Genomic DNA, 7,473 nt, shown 5'->3' on the forward strand with positions numbered 1-7,473 from the left:
CGTCCTCCCTGCCAAGGGCGGAGGGGGCCGGAGCGGGGGATTTCCTGCCCTTCACCTAAGCGAACGTTGGTGAAACCCCAGTTGTCCGGCTCTGGCGCAGTCCTGTCCCTTGAGGGAGCCGAGTGAGTTAAAGAGAACAGAGAGCTGCAGGTGGGTTTTGGGACACCCCCTCCCTCTCCCCCGCAGGAGCGCGGGGGATTTTGGTCCCCTCTCTGCGCTCAGAAGCTGGTAGGGCCCATGGAGGTGGAAGTCACAGAAGTGTGGAGGGTCCCCTCAGAGTCTCAACTCTCGAGCTCGTCCACACCAAATCCGTCCATCACAATGTGAAGTCACCCTCCCGGGGTCGGCGCCCGCGGTGGCCTTGGCCTGGGTGAGCTGTCAATCTCCGTACTACCGCCCTGTCTGTCCAGTTTGGGGGCGGGGGAAGTGCTTCTTCGACGCATCTCAGTGGCTTCTCAACTTGCGCGATGTTTTCTCCGTGTGCGAATGAGCGTGATGGCTTCCGAGCTTCCCACACAGCGGGCCAGGCACCTGAGACCCGTTGCTTCGAACCCCTGGCTCCGGCTTCTCCTTCCCGCCCGGAGTCCTGTAAGACCTCTCTCGGCGAGGGCAGTCAGAAACAGACTGTTCCTCTGGTTCGATCGTTCGTTTGTTTGTTTGTTCCTTTGTTTCCTGGGGCCCTGCCCTCAGAGGCCTGCATTCTCCCGCCCCAGCCGGACGCCCCTGCTCTGAGCTGGCTGCGCCCCAGCCTCCTCGTGCTGCGACCCCGTGAGCCCCCTTCCCATCCACGCTCCTCCGGCCTCCCCGCCTCTGCCTCCTGCTGCCCACGCTTCCTCTGCCTGCTTGCTCGTTCGCACCCTCGTTTTAGCGGGGCCCACGTTCTTACACCTTCACAGAGAAACGTGCTTGGAAAGCGTGCTTTAAAACACCTCTAATGTCTGCACATGTCTATACTGCCATCACACTCGGCTGTTAGTTCGGCGGACTGCAGAATTCTGGGCTGAAAATGGTTTTCGCCCATAATGTCCACGGGTCTCTAATTCTCACTGTTACTGCTGAGAAGCTCCACACTCCTGTGGTTCTTGTTGTTTATTTATTTTTTTCCTTCTGGAATCTTCAGGGTTTATCTTTACGTCTGGGATTGTGAAGCTCCACAATGATGCACCTTACTTTGGGTCTTTTTTCGTGATTGCGCTACAGAGGCCCTTTGAACTGGAAATGCGTGTCCTTCAATCGTGAAGTTTCTGTTTTTCTTTATTCTGTCTCTCGGACTCCTATCAGCGGGATGTTTGATCTCCTTAATTTTCCTTAACCTTCCTCTCTTACTTCCTAACTTTTTTCCCTGCTAGTTTCTAACAGATTTTCTTGTGTTCTAATACTTTTACCGATTTTCAAATTTTATTGTTGCCATCATATTCTTCATTTCCAAGAGGCTTTTCTTCTTCCTCTTGTTCCTGTTTTCAATCTGATCCCGTTCCTGTACCATAGACGCAATCCCTCTCTGACCGGGAAGTGTTGACGACAGGCTTTGTCATTAACACTGAGGAGGTTCCCGCCTGTACCTGCTGCCCCTGGTCTGTCCTTCACAGCGAACCGGTGCGTCACTAGGGCGCGGTCTAGAAAGTGCGGCGCAGGGCGGGGCTGTGGCCCACGGGGCTTTACGGCTGGGAGTCCGGAGCTGACCTGGGGAAGAGCTTGCTTTGCAGAATGTGCCTTAGTCCCATGCCCCACCCGTCCTATCCCCCCCCGACGCTGTCCCCACAGCCGTAGCCTCTTCGCGTCCACTTCCTGGGAGAGGGTAAATGCCCCGTGAGCCGGGGGCGGGCAGTGCCAGGCCCCGTGAAGGGCGGGAGATCGGGGTGGGACGGTGGCTGTTTTCGGGCTGCGGGCTGCCCCCTCCTCTCACGGAATCCCCGGCCGTGAGCCTTTCTGGAGCAACGCCAGGGGCCCAAGGCGCCTTGCCTCTCGTGCACCTGCCCCTGGGCCCACTCACTCAAACCAGTGCTTCCTCACCTCCGTCCCTTCGCAGGCGCTGACCTCTCTGCATTCCGCTGGAAAGACACAGGGCTCTCCTTCTCCTTGTTGAACTGGGGGCAGCTTTGAAAGGAGAGGGAGCAGAGGCATCTGGACCCCAGCAAGGGTGCGCCCCGAGTCCTCGCCGTCGTGCTCCCTGCTTCCAGACGTGAGCCCAGTGAGGACGTGTTCCAGGGTGCGGTGTGTGCAAGGCGGCCGGGCTCTGGAGGCCGGGCTGTTCTGCAGGAGGGCGGGCGCGGCGGGCGGGGGTAGGGGGCAGGATCCCAGCCCTCGGGCCCCTGCCCTGCCCCCTGGAGGTACCGCCCCCCAGAGGTACAGTGAGGTTGGGGGGCCGCAGCAGCGCCCAGAGCCCCTGCCGCCCGGCGTCTCCACTGTCCGCGTCTGTCCCGGAGCTCACCGGGGACCCGTTTGCCGTTGTCTTGAAGCCTTTAGGGAGCTCTCTCTCTCTTTTTAAAGATTTTATTTATTTATTTTCAGAGAGGGAAGGGAGGGAGAAAGAGAGAGAGAGAGAAACATCAATGTGCAGTTGCTGGGGGTCATAGCCTGCAACCCAGGCATGTGCCCTGACTGGGAATCGAACCTGCGACACTTTGACACCGGGTGGTGGGGGAGACCCTCCCCCAGACCCCAGTCCTCCTCCCCTTAGCCTGCCCGCCTCCGTGCGCGCGCATGCGCAGAGTTCCTCGTCTGCAAACTCTCCCTCCGAACTGTGCCAGAGCCTCGCCCGAGCACCCTGGCTCCTGCCTTCCACAGGCCAGCTCCTCGGATGCACGCGTCGCGGCCGTGTTTTCCCGCCCCTCACAGACCCTCGGTGATGCCTGGTACTGCCGTCGGCGGAAGCCCCCGTCACGATTTCAAAAATCCGTTTCCAAACTCACCCAAAAGCCTAATTTCCAGACCAATTTCCTTTTCTCATCGAGTCTGATCATCCCTCCTTTTCCAAATGCTCAGCCCCGGAGCGTGAAACACACATTCATCCCGGGACTTCGGGCCCTGCCTTTGGGGTGTGGTTTTCTTTTTCTTTTTTGTCTCCGTTGCACCCGACCCACCCCCACAGATGGAGCCCCACGCGTGTCCAGGCTCGGCCCTCCCTTAGCTGCTTCTTTCTGGTTGCCCTCGCCTGGTTCCCTGGCCTGGCACCCAAGTTTCTGGCCCGAACCCCCAGCCTGCTTTCTGAGCTGCAAAGAGGTGGACCTCCAATTACTTGCTTAGTATTCTCTTACATCTCGGATGGACACTGGACGTCGGCACAGTTAGCCTGGAATTCATCTTTCATCAGAAATTAACGACGGCCCCTCCTCCATGTCGGTACGTCCACGTGGCAATTCTTTGTACTTTTAACTAAGCTCAAAATATTTATATCCTCACCCCGTGTTCCCTCTCCCTCACCTCCCACGCTGAATCAGTCGTCCTTGTGTTTTGCCTCACACCTTTCCTTTCTTTTTCTTGGCACCTTCCCCACGCTGGGCCCAGGCCTCCCTGCACCCGGTGTCCAGGTGACGGCCGCTGCTCCCGAAGAGACCCTCCAGGTGACAGCCCCTCCCCTCCATCAGTGTTACTGCTGCGTCATTTGGCTGGTTGATACGGTCCCTTCCTTAAAGCAGGGCGAGGCCTCTTGCTCTTGGCCCCCGTGGCTCCACCACTCAAAACCCTGCCATGGCTCCTGAGTTGAGCCAGGGTACGCAGACTCTCACAGATTTGAAGTTCGACTCTTGGACAGTGAATCATTTTCATTTTTGTTTTGCTGGCAAATAAATATGCAGAATAAGAATCCCCCTGGGTGGGAGTGGATGCCTGCCGCCTTCCTAGCTCTTCCCGAGGGTGCTGATGTTTCGAGGTTCTGAACACTTCTGTGGGGCGAGGAGTTTGCTGGCTCAGAGAAGCCTGACACCCTCAGGTCACGGCCTCGTCAGTCTCTCTGGGCTCATCAGAGGTGTGCCGGGTGTGCCGGGTGTGCCGGGGAGGAGGGTGATGTCCGCGCTAAAACTTCCCCCCAGCAACGTGGTTCTGTCTTCTACTTCTCGTGGCACCATCGGACCCACCCGAGGTCACAGCGGAGCGGGCTTGGGCCACGGCCGACCCCGGCACGTAGGTGGATGTCCGATGCGGTGCTGGTGTGGCCGCTTCTCCTTCCTGTGCTCAGGGCAGACGTGGGTAATCAGTCACGGCCTCCTTCAGAACCGGGATGCGGCCTCGCCGTTCTGAACAAAGTGCTCGGGCCATTTCTTACCAATCCATCCGTCCATCTGTCCATCCGTCCATCCGTCCATCCATCCGTTCACTCCACAAGCGTGGGGAACGCCCGCAGCGTGCAAGCGCTGCTCTAGCTGTTGGAGACGCTTCCGAGAGAAAAAGCCAGGCGCCTCGTCTCACGGGGCTTACCTACCTTTACAGTTGGGGATGGAGACAGGAAACCAGTAAACACACGAGATCCTCTGAGTTGCTCACGAACCCGAGAGAAGAAGAGAATAGGGCGCTGGAACAGAGGGCGACCCGGAGTCGCAGCTTTCCATGGAGAGCTGAAGGACGCAGCTCCCGGAACTCGGCTTTTGCTCCAAGGCCTGACTGAGGAGACTCGGGCCGGCCAAGCTGCAAAGAACATTCCGGAGGGAGCTGGGAGCCTGTCCAAGGCCCTGAGGCTGGGAGCCAGTGTGGCTTGTTGCCAGGACGACCTGGAGGCCAGTGTGGCTGGCTGGGGGGGCAGGGAGCGGGAGAGGCGAGCAGCGGCGGGACTCGCTGGCCTGCACTGCTGGCTGCTGCTGGCCCCCCACCCCCCGCCCCCTTGGCCCTGGACCAGCGCCGGGCACACACCAGACCCGTGGTTAACGCGTCGCTGAGGGCAGAGGCTCGGATGCATCAGAACGGCAAAACCTTAATGTTAAAGCCTCTTTAGGGGCTGTCCCCTCCTGTCCTTTCAGTTCACCCTTTCCTTGCACACATAGATTTTTGTTTTACTTTATTTCATATTTCATTCTATTCTATTTGTTTTATCACACAGGCTCTGCAAACTCTTTTTCTTCCATGTTTTGCTTCCCTGTTCTCCTTGTCTTTGGTCCCCTTGCAAGTGTCTCTCAGCTGTGATGTCACCCTGTGAGACTCTCCCAGGCCACCGGCCAGGAGGTCGCTTCTCCGTCCCCCGGGTTCCCCTCACAGCCTTCCCCGGTGTCATCCGTCCGTGCTGAGCACGACAAACTGAAGAACTTGTCTACCGCCCTGTCTCTATCCTGGCTCTCCTGTCCGGTGTTGTCTTGGAGGTCAGTGGCTGTCGTCTCTGTTTTGAAGTCCTGGGCCCCCCCGGGTGGCACTGCATGTGGCTGTCACTCGGCGTTGGGGACGACACCGGGAACTCCCCAGTGAGGCTACGTTTCTGTGGCGGGTGAGCGGAGACCTCGCAAGGTTGGTGATGCGGTGGAGCCCTTGAGGGCCAGCGAGCCTCCGTCCCCGGCCTTGGCCACCGAGGGCTCCCGGGTCCCGGGAACCTGCAGGAGAAGAACTGGTCAGGAGGGGCTGATGAAGGGAAGTGTCGGCTCAGTGACGGCAGTCAGGTTGTTGGAAATCATCACCGTGACAAGTCGGCAGGGGACGTTAAACATTTCCTTTCCTGCAATGCACCGACAACGTCCTCTTTATATGCAAAGCACAGTAAGCAATAACGCTGTTTTTTTTTGTGGGAGAACAAACCCTAGAATGAAAGGCATATGTTAGACGTCGGGAGGTAGCGACGAACGGTGAGAACCCAAATAAAACAGAGCGAACCGGAAGCGGCGGCAGCGGTTGGTCACGCTCCCGGGACCCAGGACCTCGACAAACCTCGCGCTCCGGGAAGAAAGTTCAGTTACTAAATAATCTTTATCGTGGGGTTACATCAACGGTCACCCGGGCACATTTCTGCAGATGCTGAAATCGCTGATGTTCTGACTTAGGGGGATATTTGTGCTTTACTCCCGTCCCCCACCCCAGAGAAACGTGAACTTTAAGTGTGAAGCATTTAGCCCTGGCTGGCGTAGCTCTGTGGATTGAGCGCGGGCTGCAAACCAAAGCATCGCAGGTTCGATTCCCAGTCAGGGCACATGCCTGGGTTGCAGGCCAGGTCTCCAGTGGGGGCCATGTGAGAGGCAACCACACATTGATGTTTCTCTCTCTCTCTTTCTCCTTCCCTTCCCCTCTCTAAAAAGAAATAAATAAAATCTTTTTAAAAAAATGTGAAGCATTTAGTCAACTTGGTCCTTCTTTTTAATCACTGTTCTAAAAAAAAAAGCCTTAAATGTTGTTGTTACCGTTGGCTAAATAAAAGTAGCACTAGATAGAGTCCGCCCTGAGCAAACAGACCATATACACCCATAGGTGAACTCTCCGCCTGAGCTGTCGCACTCTGCACGAGACCCGCGGAGCGTTTCTCGTGGGAACCTCAGCTGCGGCGCAGCAACGCTCCCGTCCCCAGCTCCAGGAGGGGATTCGGCCCTGAGCCTTTGAATCCGGCTGGAGGAGACTGTGACCCTGCACCTGGGTGGTGTACTCTTTTAAATTGCTGCTGTGTCATGTTTTTATTTTTAAAATTTTAGATTCCCTGAAACATATAAATGCCCCACGTAACCATAGCAGTAAATCTTGTTCTAGTCTGAGGGCTTCCTGTCACTAATTGGGAAAACAGATGCTCGCTGCAGTTGGGAGTGTTTAGCAAACTACGGGGGTACATTTCTTTCACTTGCGTGATAAGGGAAGGGATGAGAGGATCTTCATCGGCAACATTTAAAACTTGGCTGGTTTTGAGTTTGTGCGGAGCAGCCCAGAGTGGTCCCCGGGCGAGAGTGGGTGCGCCTCCGTGAGGACCTGGGTCGCTCCACCTGGGTGCGGGAGTGTGGGCACCGGAGGGGAAGGGTTTGTTAGCAAGATCTCGTGTTTATCTGGGCTCTTCACGCGAGAGTCACCCATGCGCCCACTGTCTCCCGTGAGCTTCCCAAGACTCCAGGCTGGCGGGGTGGACACAGCCGTCACCCCGTGATCCGTGAGGACCCCGAGGCTCCTACCTGCCCAGGTCCCAAAGGGGGAGGGAACCCAGGCTCCACACACACCTGGACCCACTCAGATGGACACGGTGTCGCCTCAACTTCTGTCCAAAGGGCTCTGGGGCAGCTGGAAGGACCCCAGCACCCTGTTTTGTGGCAGAAGGAATGGGTGCCTGGTCTAAATCTCGAAACCTTGGTCTTTTGTGTCCCTTTTCCTGTCGCTTAAAAAAGAAGATGAATAATCAGCATCCGTCACTGAAGCTCACCAAGTAATTCCGCAAGATCCAATGAAAGAAGACAGCGCTGGAGTGAAAGGGTGAGAAGACAGCAGGAGGAGGAAGGGCCCCAGGACCGGGCCTGGGGGACAGCCGTCGGGCCCTGCGCCCGGGGACCGCTCTCACCTCCATGCCTTCGCTGGCAGCATCCTGAGTTG

The 7,473-nt window shown here is 57.2% G+C and overlaps 1 long non-coding RNA gene across 1 annotated transcript; it reads left to right on the forward strand.

Annotated features, from left to right (window-relative positions):
• The first annotated feature begins 232 nt into the window (after positions 1-232).
• LOC123818886 lies at positions 233-4,249 on the forward strand. The gene is made up of 4 exons (XR_006785722.1): positions 233-370; positions 2,030-2,191; positions 2,788-3,342; positions 3,508-4,249. It is a non-coding gene; the product is annotated as an uncharacterized LOC123818886 (long non-coding RNA).
• Positions 4,250-7,473: the final 3,224 nt, after the last annotated feature.

This window comes from Phyllostomus hastatus, unplaced genomic scaffold (assembly GCF_019186645.2).
Source record: "Phyllostomus hastatus isolate PE091 unplaced genomic scaffold, TTU_PhHast_1.1 phas_contig_29, whole genome shotgun sequence".
Classification (NCBI taxonomy): Eukaryota; Metazoa; Chordata; class Mammalia; order Chiroptera; family Phyllostomidae; genus Phyllostomus; species Phyllostomus hastatus.